The following is an 18,809-nucleotide window of genomic DNA, read 5'->3' as shown; positions in this document are numbered from 1 at the left end:
AGACGGACACTGATGGTATTATGTGATGTGATATAAGGCAGACAAAGAAAGATAAATACTGTATGATACCACTCTATGCAGAGTCTAAAAAAAGCTGAAATCAGAAAGAAATAGAGTAGAATAATGGTTGCCAGAAGATGGGAGTGGGGAAAATGGGGAGGATTGGCCAAAGGGTATAAAGTTCCATATATTAGAGGAGTTAAGTTCTAGGAATCTAATTACAACATCATCACTATGAATAACAGTACTATACTATATACTTGGAAGTTTTTAAGAGAGTAGATATTAAATATTATCTCATGCACATACAAAATGGTAATTATGTAAAGTGATGGAGGTACTAACTAACCTTATTGTGGTAATCATTTTGTAACATATACAAGCATCAAATTATCACATTACAAATGTTAAACTTCCTTGTGCTATAAATCTTCCTTGTGTCAATAATATTCAACAAAGGTGGGAGGGAAAAAAGAAAATAAAGAAAAAAAAAAGTCAATCATACATTTACCATAGGATCCAACAATCCAAGTCCTGCATATTTCCTCGAGAGAATGAAAACATAGGTCCACACAAAACCTTTTACACAGATGTTTATAATGGATTAATTCATAACAGCCAAAAACTAGAAAGAAGCCAAACACCCATCAACCGGTAAATAAACAAAGCATGGTATTCAAAGAGATTCTCAGCAATGAGATAATTGAGCAATAAATAGAACTAAAGTACTGATGATGGGATAATATGAATGAACCTCAAAGACACTATGGTGAAGGAAGCCAGGTAAAAAATCTACATACTATGTGTTTTTATTTATATGATATCTTACTAAAGGCAAAACTGCAAAAGCAAAATCAGATAAGTGGTTTTCAGAAGGTGGGATTGGGAGAAGTAGATTAGCTTTTCCTGTTTTTGAACTTTAAATAAATGGAGTCACCTTTTTTTAGGTTCTAGTTCCTTTTGGTCAACACTACATTTGTGGTCTTCATCTACATTTTTGTGTATAGAAAAGGTTTGTTCATTCTATTTGCTGTATAGTATTCACTTGCACAGCTATGCCACAATTACTAAATTGATTGCTGATGTCACATTCACATTTTAAAATTACAGCGTAATAACCTAATTAAGTAAAATTCTTTTAAAATTCTTTAGTTAAGCCTTACAAAAAGGGAATGGGATTTTCCTCACCACATCACTTCTTAAACACACATTGAAACTCAGTATTTACCTATGAAATGCACTGACCATTTTTATGGGGGGAAAAAAAAGACTTTATCATTTGGTCAGTTTGGGTTCACCCCAAGTATTAATTACCACATTTGGTTTGCCACTATCTATCCACTCCCAACTTTTGGTGATTTTTTTTTTTTTTAAGCCTATGGAATTTCCATTTTCTCAAGTTTTAAATTTGGAACTCAATGTCATACTTCCTATGACAGTAAATAATTTCAGAATATTCATCTCTGAATTTTTAATAGCTTGGCATCCTCCTCAAACAACATCAAAATACTCCCTTAAAGAAAAAAGGGAGTGTTGGCTCTCAGCTCAAATACAGTTTAGATGATAAGGGCTTCTGCTCCAAACAATGACCACGTTAAATCAGTTATCTGGAATATAATACAAAATTCTTGAGAGCATTATCTTCAGTTACTATGGTAGATAGAGCCATGGGTACGTGAGCTCATTTTAAATGGGAGAGGTTTTGGCATGAGCATAATGAGAGACTTTTAGAATCACTCTATCGTGAATGTTTCCAAGTCTCAGAAACCTGCACACATTGAGGTAACAAGGTTAGGTTTAAACTTGATTGAGTATTGAGTTTTTGCATTTTATTGTTGCAGTGAAAATCATGTCATGAATACTCCATTTATTCCTCCATATAAGGATGTTCCTAATTAATCTGTTATTCAAAAGCCACCAGTATTATACTAGTAACTGCATTATTTCATGACATTGACTAAAGCCCAGAAGCAGGTTCCTATGGCCTAATTAATTTTTTTAAAGCCTTTTACTCAGCGGGATGCTGCCTACCTGGATCTTTGAATGAAAGGATATTAATGAAGCTGCAATGCAGATGATTATATTGAAAGTGATGAAGAATTTATTAGGAAGACAGCCATCACGGGCTGTGCAGTATATGAGGCATAAAACTGCTATAAGTAATGACAGAGTGTAGTTTAGGCAAGTAATGGGCAGCAGAGCTACAAAAAGAGAGCTTGGAGATATATTATTTAGTAATAAAGTTCCCATAAAAATTGAAATATGAGGTGGAAAGATTAACATGGTCATACAAGTCATCTTTAATGTTCATAGCCAAGTTCTGCCTTTTAGAAAGAGTAAACTGAATTTATGCCTATGACAACATGTAAGTCAAACTCCTTATTTATACATTTCATGCAAATGACTGCAGACCTTTGGTTTGCAGTCACCGAAGTAATGTTTAGTAGCATTTAAATTTATTACATTAACATTGGATCAGAAGCTGTATTTCTACCTGTCAAGTAGCTAACATTTGTAGGTCATGTCATCAATAAATAGACTGCAGTTTACAGACCCCTGCACTGTTAGGCCCCTATCCATAAACAAAAGATTTCACATTTTGTTTTTCCACCTTCAACTAAATATATATATATATGTTTTTTTCTCATTCCATAATGCTATTCTAATATTATTAATAGATACATACTACTTGGTCTGTGTTCACTTCCACAGAGGGGATACATAATAATGCTCTAATTAAGAGCAAGGGCCTTTAACAGATGTGAACCTAAATGAAAACCCTGACAACCAATTACCAGCTGGGTGACCTTGGTTAAATAACTTTAAACCTTTGGTCTCATTTTTCTTATCTAAAAGAGGGATCTAATAATACCGACCTCATGAGATTATTATAACAATTCAATAAAGTATATTAAAAATATCCTTAGCCTATAATAAGCAACTCAATAATTATTGTCATAATTATTCTTGTCAATATATTCTTGGTACTTCCAGAGTGGATAGCAGCATCAAAAGTCTTGAAACAATGGCAAAGCATACCTTTTTCTTCAAATAACCACAAATCAGCTTTATTTCTAAAGTTAAAACTCTGAAGGTTAACTTACATCTAATGAGATAGGTAATTAAATTGACAGCCATTTGAATGTAACATTTAATATGTTTTATGAAAAATCTCATCTTTTATGATTTCTCAAAAATGGGTATATAGTATAAAAATAAACTGAATCTTAAGAGAGAACACTGATATTTATAAAACATTTATTCTGAATTTGAAACCCTTCCCATTTAAAAATTAATAGAGAATGGGAGTAAGACTTCAATTTAAATATAGTAGTAACAGAGGCGTTTAATGAGAAAATGCCATCTGAGGAAAGGGTTGAAGGAGGTAAAGATACGAACCATGAGACTCATAAAAAGAATAATTAGGTAAGGATAATAGCTATTCCAAAATCCCTAAGATGGAAAAAAAGGCATAGCAAGGGAGGGAGTGGTCAGTGGTAGTAGTTCACCATAGATGCAAGGCAATAAGGTACATATTGTCTACAGAAAAGTTTAAAACTATAATAAAACTGGTTAAATTTTTATTGTCACCATGCACGGCAAGTGTAAACAGTATCAGTAATAAAATACTCCTCCCTGAAAAAAAAAAGTTTTTAATCTAAGTTCTAAACAATTGTGATTTCTGTTGAGCTAGGTAGATGGCTTCTACTAGCCTGTCTTTGGTGTGCCAATTTGTGGAGACATACCAGGAAGGAACAGCAGAGGGAACATGTGTCTGGATCACAATGAATGAGAACAGGAGTAGTAGGTGAGGGGGGCTGACTGAACAATACAATAGCTAGAATATGAAGGGCTTTGTAAGCAATGTTCAGTCTGGGGTTTTTACTTTACACTAGATAAAAAGTCATTGACTTGGTTTTAGTGGAGGATTTTCAAGATATTACTTGTGTTACAGCAAACTGATTACAATTCTGACAATATACTATGGGTAGCAGAGAGGCAATAGTTGTGGCAGAGAAAACACAAATAGATGGTGGTTTTTCTGACCACCTCCTATTCATGTCATTAGTGAAGAATGAATACCCCACCCTAAATTGTATGAAATGGGTTAAACGACACTTGATCTTAGATGGATGGTTTTGATGACAGTTTCTCAGTCAGGAATACTTACAGCCTGGGAGAGGAGCATACCACACACTATACAGGGCCACACAAGAATGCTTGGGAATATAGTGAATCAGCAGGGGCTGTAGGAAGCAGGCTTTATAGTGACAAGAGGCTACCTTTGAAGATGTGATTGATTTGTTTGAATAACCTTAGAAGATGACAGGGAAATAAGATATATCAGATTGAAATCTAGGTGGGGTGCAGCTGGCCTGGCTGATAGGGGAACTAGGTGAGTGTGGAGTCTTTCTCACTCAGCATGGAGCACACCTAACAGAAACAAAGGAACTCAGAGTTAAGCCTTTGGGCTCCATGATATTCAAAGATGTCCAGGAAGCACATGATACCTCAGTCTTTGAACACAGTGACAGCTTGGGATAGATGTGTAAGTGGTAACATCAGTCAGAGGTAAGCGGATGCTGAATGCATTTTGAAGATACACCAACAAGATTTATGGAGGAATTGGTTGTAGAATTTGAAAAAGAGGAGTCAAGAATGAGAGTAAGGGATCACCAAGACAGCATGGTACTGGCATAAAAACAGACACATAGACCACAGGAACAGAGTAGAGAGTCCAGATATGGACCCTCAACTCTATGGTCTAATAATCTTCGACAAAGCAGGAAAAAATATACAGTGGAAAAAAGACAGTCTCTTCAATAAATGGTGCTGGGAAAATTGGATAGCTATATGTAGAAGAATGAAACTCGACCATTCTCTTACACCGTACACAAAGATAAACTCAAAATGGATAAAAGACCTCAATGTGAGACAGGAATCCATCAGAATCCTAGAGGAGAACATAGGCAGTAACCTCTTCGATATCAGCCACAGCAACTTCTTTCGAGATATGTCTCCAAAGGCAAAGGAAACAAAAGCAAAAATGAACTTTTGGGACTTCATCAAGATCAAAAGCTTCTGCACAGCAAAGGAAACAGTCAACAAAACAAAGAGGCAACCTACGGAATGGAAGAAGATATTTACAAATGACAGTACAGACAAAAGGTTGATATCCAGGATCTATAAAGAACTTCTCAAACTCAACACACACAAAACAGGTAATCATGTCAAAAAATGGGCAGAAGACATGAACAGACACTTCTCCAATGAACACATACAAATGGCTATCAGACACATGAAAAAATGTTCATCATCACTAGCCATCAGGGAGATTCAAATTAAAACCACATTGAGATACCACCTTACACCAGTTAGAATGGACAAAATTAGCCAGACTGGAAACAACGTGTGTTGGAGAGGATGTGGAGAAAGGGGAACCCTCTTGCACTGTTGGTGGGAATGCAAGTTGGTTCAGCCACTTTGGAGAACAGTGTGGAGATTCCTTAAGAAATTAAAAACAGAGCTTCCCTATGACTGTGCAATTGTACTACTGGGTATTTACCCCAAAGATACAGAAGTAGTGAGAAGGGCCATCTGTACCCCAATGTTTATGGCAGCAATGACCACGGTTGCCAAACTGTGGAAAGAACCAAGATGCCCTTCAATGGACGAATGGATAAGGAAGATGTGGTCCATATACACTATGGAGTATTATGCCTCCATCAGAAAGGATGAATACCCAACTTTTGTATCAACATGGATGGGACTGGAAGAGATTATGCTGAGTGAAATAAGTCAAGCAGAGAGAGTCAAGTATCATATGGTTTCACTTATTTGTGGAGCATAAGACATAACATGGAGGACATGGGAAGATGGAGAGGAGAAGGGAGTTGGGGGGAACTGGAGGGTGAGATGAACCATAAGAGACTGTGGACTCTGAGAAACAATCTGAGGGTTTTGGAGGGGTGGGGGGGGAGGTTGGTGGAGCCAGGTGGTGGGTATTATGGAGGGCACGTATTGCATGGAGCACTGGGTGTGGTGCATAAACAATGAATTCTGTTACGCTGAAACGAAATACATAAATTAAAAAAAAAGATTTCATTTCTTTTAATGGCTGCATAGTATTCCATTGTATATATATACCACCTCTTCTTTATCTATTCATCTGTTGATGGATATCTAGGTTCTTTCCATAGTTTGGCTATTGTGGACATTTCTGCTATAAACATTCGGGTGCACATGCCCCTTTGGATCACTACATTTTTATCTTTAGGGTAAATACCCAGTAGTGCAATTGCATGGTCATAGGGCAGCTCTATTTTCAACTTTTTGAGGAAACTCCATGCTGTTTTCCAGAGTGGTTGCACCAGCTTGCATTCCCACCAACAGTGTAGGAGGGTTCCCCTTTCTCCACATCCTCACCAACGTCTGTCATTTCCTGAATTGTTAATTTTAGCCATTCTGACTGGTGTGAAGTGGTATCTCATTGTGGTTTTGATTTGTATTTCCCTGATGCCAAGTGATGTGGAGCATTTTTTCATGTGTCTCTTAGCCATCTGGATGTCTTCTTTGCAGAAATGTCTGTTCATGTCCTCTGCTTATTTCTTGATTGGATTATTTGTTCTTTCGGTGTTGAGTTTGCTAAGCTCCTTATAGATTTTGGATACTAGCCCTTTATCTCATATGTTGCTTGTAAATATCTTCTCCCATTCGTCAGTTGTCTTTTGGTTTTGTTAACTGTTTCCTTTGCTGTGCAAAAACTTTTGATCTTGATGAAATCCCAATAGTTCATTTTTGCCCTTGCTTCCCTTGCCTTTGGCAATGTTCCTAGGAAGAAGTTGCTGTGACTGAGGTCGAAGAGGTGGCTGCCTGTGTTATCCTCAAGGATTTTGATGGATTCCTTTCTCACATTGAGGTCCTTCATCCATTTTGAGTCTATTTTCGTGTGCGGCATAAGGAAATTGTCTAATTTCATTTTTCTGCATGTGGCTGTTCAATTTTCCCAACACCATTTATTGAAGAGGCTGTCTTTTTTCCATTGGACATTCTTTTCTGCTTTGTTGAAGATTAATTGACCATAGAGTTGAGGGTCTATTTCTGGGCTCTCTATTCTATTCCATTCTGGTCCATTCCAAGCCAGTACCATATTGTCTTGATGATGACAGCTTTGTAATAAAGCTTGAAGTCTGGAATTGTGATGCCAACGACTTTGGCTTTCTTTTTCAATATTCCTTTGGCTATTCGTGGTCTTTTCTGGTTCCATATAAATTTTAGGATTTTTGTTCCATTTCTTTGAAAAAAATGGATGGAATTTTTATAGGAATTGCATTAAATGTGTAGATTGTTTTAGGTAGCATAGACCTTTTCATAATATTTGTTCTTCCCATCCAGGAGCATGGAACATTTTCCCATTTCTTTGTGTCTTCCTCAATTTCTTACATGAGTACTTTATAGTTTTCTGAGTATAGATTCTTAGCCTCTTTGGTTAGGTTTATTCATACGTATCTTATGGTTTGGGGTGCAATTGTCAATGGGATGGACTCCTTAATTTTTCTTCTGTCTTGTTGTTGGTGTAGAGAAGTGCAACTGATTTCTGTGCATTGATTTTATATCCTGCTACTTTACTGAATTCCTGTATGAGTTCTAGCAGTTTTGGAGTGGAGTCTTTTGGGTTTTCCACATATAGTATCATATCATCTGCAAAGAGTGATAGTTTAACTTCTTCTTTGCCAATTTGGATGCCTTTAATTTGTTTTTGTTATCTGATTGCTGAGGTTAGGACTTCTAGTACTATGCTGAATTGCAGTGGTGATAATGGACATCCCTGCTGTGTTCCTGACCTTAGTGGAAAAGCTTTCAGTTTTTCTCCATTGAGAATGATATTTGCAGTGGGTTTTTCATAGATGGCTTTGATAATATTGAGGTATGTGCCCTCTATCCCTACACTTTGAAGAGTTTTGATCAGGAAGGGATGCTGTACTTTGACAAATACATTTTTAGCATCTATTAAGAGTATCATATGGTTCTTGTTCTTTCTTTTATTAATGTATTGTATCACATTGTTCGATTTGCTGATGTTGAGCCAACCTTGCAGCCCTAGAATAAATCCTGCTTGGTCGTGGTGAATAATCCTTTTAATGTACTGTTGGATCCTATTGGCTAGCATTTTGGTGAGAATTTTTGCATCTGTGTTCATTAAGGATATTGGTCTGTAATTCTCTTTTTTGATGGGATCCTTGTCTGGTTTTGGGATCAAGGTGATGCTGGCCTCATAAAATGAGTTTGGAAGTTTTCCTTCCATTTCTATTTTTGGGAACAGTTTCAGGAGAATAGGAATTAATTCTTCTTTAAATGTTTAGTAGAATTCCCCTGGGAAACCATCTGGTCCTGGGCTTCTGTTTGTTTGGAGATTTTTGATGACTGTTTCAATCTCCTTACTGATTATGGGTCTGTTCAGGCTTTCTATTTCTTCCTGGTTCAGTTGTGGTAGTTTATATGTCTCTAGGAATGCATCCATTTCTTCCAGATTGTTGAATTTGTTGGCGTAGAGTTGCTCATAGTATGTTCTTATAATAGTTTGTATTTCTTTGGTGTTAGTTGTGATCTCTCCTCTTTCATTCATGATTTTATTTATTTGGGCTCTTCCTCTTTTCTTTTTGAGAAGTCTGGCCAGGGGTTTATCAATCTTATTAATTCTTTCAAAGAACCAGCTCCTAGTTTCATTGATTTGTTCTATTGTTTTTTTGGTTTCTATTTTATTGATTTTTGCTCTGATTTTTATTATTTCTCTTCTCCTTCTGGGTTTAGGCTTTCCTTGTTTTTCTTTCTCCAGCTCCTTTAGGTGTAGGGTTAAGTTGTGTATTTGAGACCTTTCTTGTTTCTTGAGAAAGGCTTGTACCGCTATATATTTTCCTCTCAGGACTGCCTTTGCTGTGTCCCACAGATTTTGAACCATTGTGTTTTCATTACCATTTGTTTCCATGAATTTTTAAAATTCTCCTTTAATTTCCTGGTTTACCCATTCATTCTTTAGAAGGATGCTGTTTAGTCTCCATGCATTTGGGTTCTTTCCAAATTTCCTCTTGTGATTGAGTTCTAGCTTCAGAGCATTGTGGTCTGAAAATGTGCAGGGAATGATCCCAATCTTTTGATACTGGTTGAGACCTGATATGACCCAGGATGTGATGTATTCTGGAGAATGTTCCATGTGCACTAGAGAGGAATGTGTATTCTGTTGCATTGGGATGGAATGTTCTGAATATATCTGTGATGTTCATCTGGTCCAGTGTGTCATTTAAGGCCTTTATTTCCTTGTTGATCTTTTGCTTGTATGATCTGTCCATTTCAGTGAAGGGACTGCTAAAGTCCCCTACTGTTATTGTATTATTGTTGTTGAGTTTCTTTGATTTTGTTATTAATTGGTTTATATAGTTGGCTGCTCCCATGTTAGGGGCATAGATATTTAAAATTGTTAGATCTTCTTGTTGGACAGATCCTTTGAGTATGATATAGTGTCCTTCCTCATCTCTTATTATAGTCTTTGGCTTAAAATCTAATTGATCTGATATAAGGATTGCCACTCCATCTTTCTTCTGATGTCCATTAGCATGGTAAATTTTTTTCCACCCCCTCCCTTTAAATCTAGAGGTGTCTTTGGGTCTAAAATGAGTTTCTTGTAGGCAGCATATTGATGGGTTTTGGTTTTTTATCCATTCTGATACCCTGTGTCTTTTGATTGGGGCATTTAGCCCATTAACATTCAGGGTAACTATTGAGAGATATGAATTTAGTGCCATTGTATTGTCTGTAAGGTGACTGTTACTGTAAATTGTCTCTGTTCCTTTCTGGTCTGTTACTTTTAGGGTCTCTCTTTGCTTAGAGGACCCCTTTCAATATTTCCTGTAGAGCTGGTTTTGTGTTTGCAAATTCTTTCAGTTTTTGTTTGTCCTGGAAGCTTTTAATCTCTCCTTCTATTTTCAATGATAGCCTAGATGGATATAGTATTCTTGGCTGCATGTTTTTCTCGTTTAGTGCTCTGAATATATCATGCCAGTTCTTTCTGGCCTGCCAGTTCTCTGTGGATAAGTCTGATGCCAATCTAATATTTTTACCATTGTATGTTATAGACATATTTCCCAGGCTGCTTTTAGGATTTTCTCTTTGTTGCTAAGACTTGTAAATTTTACTATTAGGTGATGGATATGGACCTATTCTTGTTGATTTTGAGGGGGGTTCCTGCACCTCCTGGATTTTGATGTTTGTTCCCTTTACCATATTAGGGAAATTCTCTACAATAACTCTCTCCAATATACCTTCTGCTCCCCTCTCTCTTTCTTCTTCTTCTGGAATCCCAACTATCCTAATGTTGTTTCATCTTATGGTGTCACTTATCTCTCGAATTTTCCCCTCATGGTCCAGTAGCTCTTTGTCCCTCTTTTGCTCAGCTTCTTTATTCTCTGCCATTTGGTCTTCTATATCATTAATTCTTTCTTCTGCCTCATTTATCCTAGCAGTAAGAGCCTCCATTTTTTATTGCACCTCATTAATAGCTTTTTTGATTTCAACTTGGTTAGATTTTAGTTCCTTTATTTCTCCAGAAAGGGCTTTTATCTCTCCAGAGATGGTTTCTTTAATATCTTCCATGCCTTTTTTAAGCCCGCTAAGACCTTGAGAATCATCATTCTGAACTCTTGATCTGACATATTACCAATGTCTGTATTGATTAATTCCCTAGTCTTTGGTACTGCCTCTTGTTCTTTTTTTTTTTTTTTTTTTTTGTGGTGAGTTTTTCTTCCTTGTCATTTTGTCCAGATAAGAATATATGAAGGAGCAAATAAAATACTAAAAGGGTGGCAAAGACCCCAGGAAAATATGCGCTAACCAAATCAGAAGCGACCCCAAATCATGGGGGCAGAAAGGGGATTAAAAAAAGTTCAGAAAAAAAAATTTAAAAAAGAAAACAAATAAAGAAAAAATATAAAAAAGAAAAAAATATATATATTAGGTTGGTGACTAGAACAGGGTCACCCACTTAATTTTGGGAGGATTTTGTTCTCTTAGAAGAAACTACCTCCCAAAATTGTAAAGAATGAAAAACATATATAAGGATAAACACAATGAAAGGATGGAATATGCCTATAAAGATTAAAAAAAAATTATTTTTTAATTTCTAAAAAAGGAGTTGATAAAGTAAGTTGGTTGGGAGAATAAAGAAAAAGAAAGTGGAGAGAATTTCCTTGGGCTGGAGACTAGAACAAGCCCAGAGCTAGATTTAGGGTATTTTTTGATCTATTAGAAGAAGTTGTACCCCAAATTTTTTAGGAAAAAAAAAACCGTATGTGTATACAAAAAATATAGTTAGATGCAATGAAGGATAAAATATGACTATAATAATGAAGGTTCAAAAAAAGAATTTTTTAATGAAAGATATTATTAAGATAAATTAGTTAAAAATGTTAAAATAAGAAAGGGTAAAAGTTAAAAAAATTTAGCTGAAGAAAAAAAATAAAATAAAAAAAAATTAAAATAAGTGTAAGACTAAAGAATCATGGGGAGAAAACCATGAGTTCCATGCTTTACTTTCTCCTCCTCTGGAATTCTGCTGTTCTCCTTGGTAAGTGAACTTGGTCTTGGCTAGATTTCTTGTTGATCTTCTCGGGGAGGGGCCTGTTGCAGTGATTCTCAAGTGTCTTTGCCTGAGGTGGAATTGCCCCACCCTTACCATTGGCCAGGCTAAGTAATCCCCTTTGGTTCGCTTTAGGGAGCTTTTGTTTCCTCAATGCTTTCCGGAGAGTTCTGGAGGACGGGAATGATAATAGCGGCCTCCCAATCTCTGGCCCAGAGGAGCCGAGAGCTCAGGGCCCCACTCGTCAGTGAGCCTTCCCAGAATAGCGCTCAATCACTCCTGTCTCCCTGGCCTCCGGCTGTGCTCCAAGCTCACCCAGCCTATGACTGGTTCAAGGTAACCCTGAGCTGAGTTCACTCCTTGGCTCTGTCGCTGTAGCCGGCTTCCCCACTCTAATACCTGTGAGTACTGTGACATTCAGACACCCCTGATCCTTCTGTGACCCTGCAGGACCTGGGGCCACAGTGACCCCACATGGGCTTCACCCCAGTTTAGCCTCTGGAACAATGTCCCTCAGTGGAGCAGACTTTTAAAAGTCCTGATTTAGTGCTCCATTGCTCCAGCCCCTTGCCGGGAGCCAGCCCCTTCTCCTGTGGTCTATCTTCCTGTCGCTTTGGATTCACTTCTCCGCTGGTCCTACCTTACAGGTAGTGGTCGATTTTCTGTTTTTAGAATTGCTGCTCTTCTTCTCTTCGATCCCCTGTTGGATTTGTAGGTGTTTGCAATGGTTTGATAAGCTATCTAGCTGATCTCCTGCTACCTGATATAGTCTCAGCCTGCTACGTCTCTGCCATCTTGACTCCTGCTCCCTATTTCTTTTGATTGGAACATTTAGTCCATTGTACATTAGGAGTGTCACTGACAGATATAAATTTAGTGTCTTTGTGTTATTTGTAGGTTGGTGTTTCTGGTGATGTTGTCTGTTCCTTTCTAGTGTTTGTTGATTTTTGTCTTTTTTTTCCCCACTCAAAGATTTCCCTCTAATATTTCATGTAGGACTGCTTTAGTAGTTATAAACTCCTTATTTTTTTGTTTGTCTGAGAAATTCTCAATTTCTTCTTCTATCCTGAATGATAGTCTTGGTATTACTTGATCAAGTAATTTGATAATTACTTGAAGTAATTATTACTTCAAGTAATAATTAATTAATAATTAAACTTGGTATTACTTGATAAAGTATTATTGGATGCATATTTTTCCCATTCAGCATGCTCAATATATCCTGCCATTCTCTTCTGGCCTGTCAAGTTTCTGTGGACAGATCTGCTCTAAATCTATTCTGTTTTCCCTTGTAGGTTAAGGACTTTATTCTCTTGCTGCTTTTGGGATTCGTTCTTTGCCTGTGTATTTTGTGAATTTGACTATGATGTGCCTTGGCAATGATCAATTTTTGTTTAACTTGGTGGGAGTTCTCTGTGCTTCTTGGATTTTGATGTCTGTTTCTTTCCCGATGTTAGGGAAGTTTTCAGCTATAATTTGCTAAAATAAACCTTCTGCCCCCTTTTCTGTCTCTTCATCTTCTGGGACTCCTATGATATAAATGTTATTATGCTTTAAGGGTTGCTGAGTTCTCTAACTTTAAGTTTAAGTACCTTTCTTTCCCTCTTCTTTTCAGCTTCATTATTTTCCATAATTTATCTTCCATATCACGAATTCATACTTCTACTTCATCCATCCTCATTATCATGGCTTCTATTTGAGTTTGTACTTCAGTTATAGCATTTTTAATTTCAAACTGACTAGTTTTTGGTTCTTTTATCTGTGCAATAAAGGATTCTCTGATGTCTTCTATGCTTTCTCAAGCCTAGCTAGTATCGTTATAATTTTTGTTTTAAATTCTAGTTCAGACATCTTGCTTATATTTGTATTGATTAAATCCCTGGCCATTACTTCTTCCTGTTCTTTCTTTTGGGATGAATTTCTCCATCTTCATACTATCAAGGTAAAAACAAAAAAAAAAAAGGAGGCTAGAACTTAGGTGTGTTTTGGTCTGCTCGTTAAAAGAATCTCTATCTATCTATATCTATATCTATCTATCATCTATACCTATATAAGTATGTATGTACACACACACATATACATAATAAGATAAAATAAAATAAAAAAATAAAAAAGTAAAAATTATTAAATAAAATATTTGCTTTTTCTATATTCCAAGGGAAAACATATATATATGCGTGCACACACACACACACACACACACACACACAACTAGATCCTATTTCTCCTAGAGCTGAAGCTTTCTAGCACTCTACGATCAGTAGACTTGGTGGATACAAATGGTTTGCACTGGTCTTCAGGTGGAGGGGAGGGGCTGCTTTTCTGATTCTCAGATGCGCTTAACCTAATGGAGATGCAATTGCAGGGTACAGGAGGGTGGGGTTTTGTGTAAGTGGCTCTGGTCTCCACTTGGTGGTACTGTGTTCCTCACTGACCTCTGTCAGTGCTAATGGGCAGGGTAAAAATAGTCTCACCCCATTCTCTTTACCCTGGGGCAGGAAGCTTGTCCCACTGTTCTTTAGGAAGCCCTCACTGAAGAGAAAATAATCACCTCTCTTTTCTCCCCTGCTTCCTCCCAATTTCTGCCTTCTCCCTGCCTGTGTCTGAGCTGTCTGCCTGCCAGGCAGCCCATCACTCCTGTGTTTTATCTCAGGCATGAGGCTTTGTTTCAAAACTTCAAATTCTAGAGATCTGTGCAGTGGGAACCCTGCTGATCTCTGGGGGAGGGTGTCACTGCACTGTGGCCAGTACCAGCTTGTACCAGAAATCATTTGTGTGACTAAGCAGTGGTTTGGAGTTTATGGTAAATCACAGCAGAAAGCTTGCACCAAGGCTCACTGCCTTTAGCCAGCACCCCCATTCTTATGTTAGTAAATGGGGAAGCTCTATGTTGCCTGGCAGGCAGGTCTTTCATCCCCAGGGAGGCTGTGTCACTTCCTCCAAATGTACTTCAAACAGGGGAAATACTTCTCCTTGTGTGACCTAGGGGGTTCTCAGATCATGCTACCTGTTCCCAGGTTCCTGCCCTCCTTTCCTACAGGAGCACCCTTCAACCTGTTAGGTGTGACCCTGGTGATCTCGCAGACCTCTGAAACTTCAGACACTGCACTGAACTGCTTTATAAAAACTTATGGGGGGGAGGAGTCAAGATGGCGGAGAAGTAGCAGGCTGAGACTGCTTCAGCTAGCCGGAGATCAGCTAGATAGCTTATCTAAAGATTGCAAACACCTGAAAATCCATCGGCAGATCGAAGAGAAGAAGAACAGCAATTCTGGAAACAGAAAAACAACCACTTTCTGAAAGGTAGGACCGGCGGAGAAGTGAATCCAAAGCGACGGGAAGATAGACCCCGGGGGGAGGGGCCGGCTCCCGGCAAGCGGCGGAGCAACGGTGCACAAAATCAGGACTTTTAAAAGTCTGTTCCGCTGAGGGACATCGCTCCAGAGGCTAAACCGGGGCGAAGCCCACGCGGGGTCAGCGTGGCCTCAGGTCCCGCAGGGTCACAGAAGGATCAGGGGTGTCTGAGTGTCGCAGAGCTTGCGGGTATTGGAACGGGAAAGCCGGCTACAGAGACAGAGCTGACAGTAAGCTCACAGCTCGGTGTTACCTTGAACTGGTCGCAGGCTCGGAGAGCTCGGAGCGCGGCCGGAGGTAAGGCAGACGGGAGTAACTGGGCGCTGTTCTCTGAGGGCGCACTGAGGAGTGCGGCCCTGGGCTCTCGGCTCCTCCGGGCCGGAGACCAGGAGGCCGCCATTTGTATTCCCGTCCTCCGGAACTCTACGGAAAGCGCTCAGGGAACAAAAGCTCCTGAAAGCAAACCCGAGCGGATTACTCACCCCGGCCCCGGGTAAGGGCGGTGTAATTCCGCCTGGGGCAAAGACACTTGAGAATCACTACAACAGGCCCCTCCCCCAGAAGATCAACAAGAAATCCAGCCGAGACCAAGTTCACCTACCAAGGAGTGCGGTTTCAATACCAAGGAGAGCAGCAGAATTCCAGAGGAGGAGAAAGCCAAGCACGGAACTCATGGCTTTTTCCCTGTGATTTTTTTTTTTTAGTCTTGCAGTTAATTTAATTTTTTTCTTTTTCATTTATTTTTTTTTTCTCGCCTTCGGGTAAAATTTTTTTTTTTTAACTGTTACCTTTTTCTTTTTTAACGATTTTTTACTAGTTTATCTAATATATATATTTTTTCTTTTTTACATTTTTCTTAGGTGTTTTCCTTTTTTTTTTATTCTTTTCTTTTCTTTTTTCTTTTTTTTTTCTTTTTTCTTTTTTTTTCTTTCTTCCTTTTTGAACCTCTTTTTATCCCCTTTCTCCCCCCTCACGATTTTGGATCTCTTCTAATTTGGTTAAAGCATTTTTTCCTGGGGTTGTTGCCACCCTTTTAGTATTTTACTTGCCCCTTCATATACTCTTATCTGGACAAAATGACAAGACGGAAAAATTCAACACAAAAAAAAGAACAAGAGGCAGTACCGAAGGCTAGGGACCTAATCAATACAGACATTGGTAATATGTCAGATCTAGAGTTCAGAATGACAATTCTCAAGGTTCTAGCCGGGCTCGAAAAAGGCATGGAAGATATTAGAGAAACCCTCTCGAGAGATATAAAAGCCCTTTCTGGAGAAATAAAAGAACTAAAATCTAACCAAGTTGAAATAAAAAAAGCTATTAATGAAGTGCAATCAAAAATGGAGGCTCTCACTGCTAGGATAAATGAGGCAGAAGAAAGAATTAGTGATATAGAAGACCAAATGACAGAGAATAAAGAAGCTGAGCAAAAGAGGGACAAACAGCTACTGGACCACGAGGGGAGAATTCGAGAGATAAGTGACACCATAAGACGAAACAACATTAGAATAATTGGGATTCCAGAAGAAGAAGAAAGAGAGAGGGGAGCAGAAGGTATACTGGAGAGAATTATTGGGGAGAATTTCCCCAATATGGCAAAGGGAACGAGCATCAAAATTCAGGAGGTTCAGAGAACGCCCCTCAAAATCAATAGGAATAGGCCCACACCCCGTCACCTAATAGTAAAATTTACAAGTCTCAGTGACAAAGAGAAAATCCTGAAAGCAGCCCGGGAAAAGAAGTCTGTAACATACAATGGTAAAAATATTAGATTGGCAGCGGACTTATCCACAGAGACCTGGCAGGCCAGAAAGAGCTGGCATGATATTTTCAGAGCACTAAACGAGAAAAACATGCAGCCAAGAATACTATATCCAGCTAGGCTATCATTGAAAATAGAAGGAGAGATTAAAAGCTTCCAGGACAAACAAAAACTGAAAGAATTTGCAAACACCAAACCAGCTCTACAGGAAATATTGAAAGGGGTCCTCTAAGGAAAGAGAGAGCCTACAAGTGGTAGATCAGAAAGGAACAGAGACCATATACAGTAACAGTCAACTTACAGGCAATACAATGGCACTAAATTCATATCTCTCAATAGTTACCCTGAATGTTAATGGGCTAAATGCCCCTGTCAAAAGACACAGGGTATCAGAATGGATAAAAAAACAAAACCCATCTATATGTTGCCTCCAAGAAACTCATTTTAAGCCCGAAGACACCTCCAGATTTAAAGTGAGGGGGTGGAAAAGAATTTACCATGCTAATGGACATCAGAAGAAAGCAGGAGTGGCAATCCTTATATCAGATCAATTAGATTTTAAGCCAAAGACTATAATAAGAGATGAGGAAGGACACTATATCATACTCAAAGGGTCTGTCCATCAAGAAGATTTAACAATTTTAAATATCTATGCCCCCAACGAGGGAGCAGCCAACTATATAAACCAATTAATAACAAAATCAAAGAAACTCAACAACAATAATACAATAATAGTAGGGGACTTTAACACTCCCCTCACTGAAATGGACAGATCATCCAAGCAAAAGATCAGCAAGGAAATAAAGGCCTTAAACGACACACTGGACCAGATGGACATCACAGATATATTCAGAATATTTCATCCCAAAGCAACAGAATACACATTCTTCTCTAGTGCACATGGAACATTCTCCAGAATAGATCACATCCTCGGTCCTAAATCAGGACTCAACCGGTATCAAAAGATTGGGATCATTCCCTGCATATTTTCAGACCACAATGCTCTAAAGCTAGAACTCAACCACATTAGGAAGTTTGGAAAGAACCCAAATACATGGAGACTAAACAGCATCCTTCTAAAGAATGAATGGGTCAACCGGGAAATTAAAGAAGAATTGAAAAAAATCATGGAAACAAATGATAATGAAAATACAACGGTTCAAAATCTGTGGGACACAACAAAGGCAGTCCTGAGAGGAAAATATATAGCGGTTCAAGCCTTTCTCAAGAAACAAGAAAGGTCTCAGGTACACAACCTAACCCTACAGCTAAAGGAGCTGGAGAAAGAACAAGAAAGAAACCCTAAGCCCAGCAGGAGAAGAGAAATCATAAAGATCAGAGCAGAAATCAATGAAATAGAAACCAAAAAAACAATAGAACAAATCAACGAAACTAGGAGCTGGTTCTTTGAAAGAATTAATAAAATTGATAAACCCCTGGCCCGGCTTATCAAAAAGAAAAGAGAAAGGACCCAAATAAATAAAATCATGAATGAAAGAGGAGAGATCACAACTAACACCAAAGAAATACAAACTATTATAAGAACATACTATGAGCTACTCTACGCCAATAAATTTGACAATCTGGAAGAAATGGATGCATTCCTAGAAACATATAAACTACCACAACTGAACCAGGAAGAAATAGAAAGCCTGAACAGACCCATAACCAGTAAGGAGATTGAAACAGTCATTAAAAATCTCCAAACAAACAAAAGCCCAGGGCCAGACGGCTTCCCGGGGGAATTCTACCAAACATTTAAAGAAGAACTAATTCCTATTCTCCTGAAACTGTTCCAAAAAATAGAAATGGAAGGAAAACTTCCAAACTCATTTTATGAGGCCAGCATCACCTTGATCCTAAAACCAGACAAGGATCCCACCAAAAAAGAGAGCTATAGACTGATATCCTTGATGAACACAGATGCGAAAATACTCAACAAAATGCTAGCCAATAGGATTCAACAGTACATTAAAAAGATTATTCACCACGACCAAGTGGGATTTATTCCAGGGCTGCAAGGTTGGTTCAACATCCGCAAATCAGTCAATGTGATACAACACA

This window comes from Mustela erminea, chromosome 16 (assembly GCF_009829155.1).
Source record: "Mustela erminea isolate mMusErm1 chromosome 16, mMusErm1.Pri, whole genome shotgun sequence".
NCBI classification, from domain to species: Eukaryota; Metazoa; Chordata; class Mammalia; order Carnivora; family Mustelidae; genus Mustela; species Mustela erminea.
Note: the sequence above shows the minus strand (reverse complement) of the source record.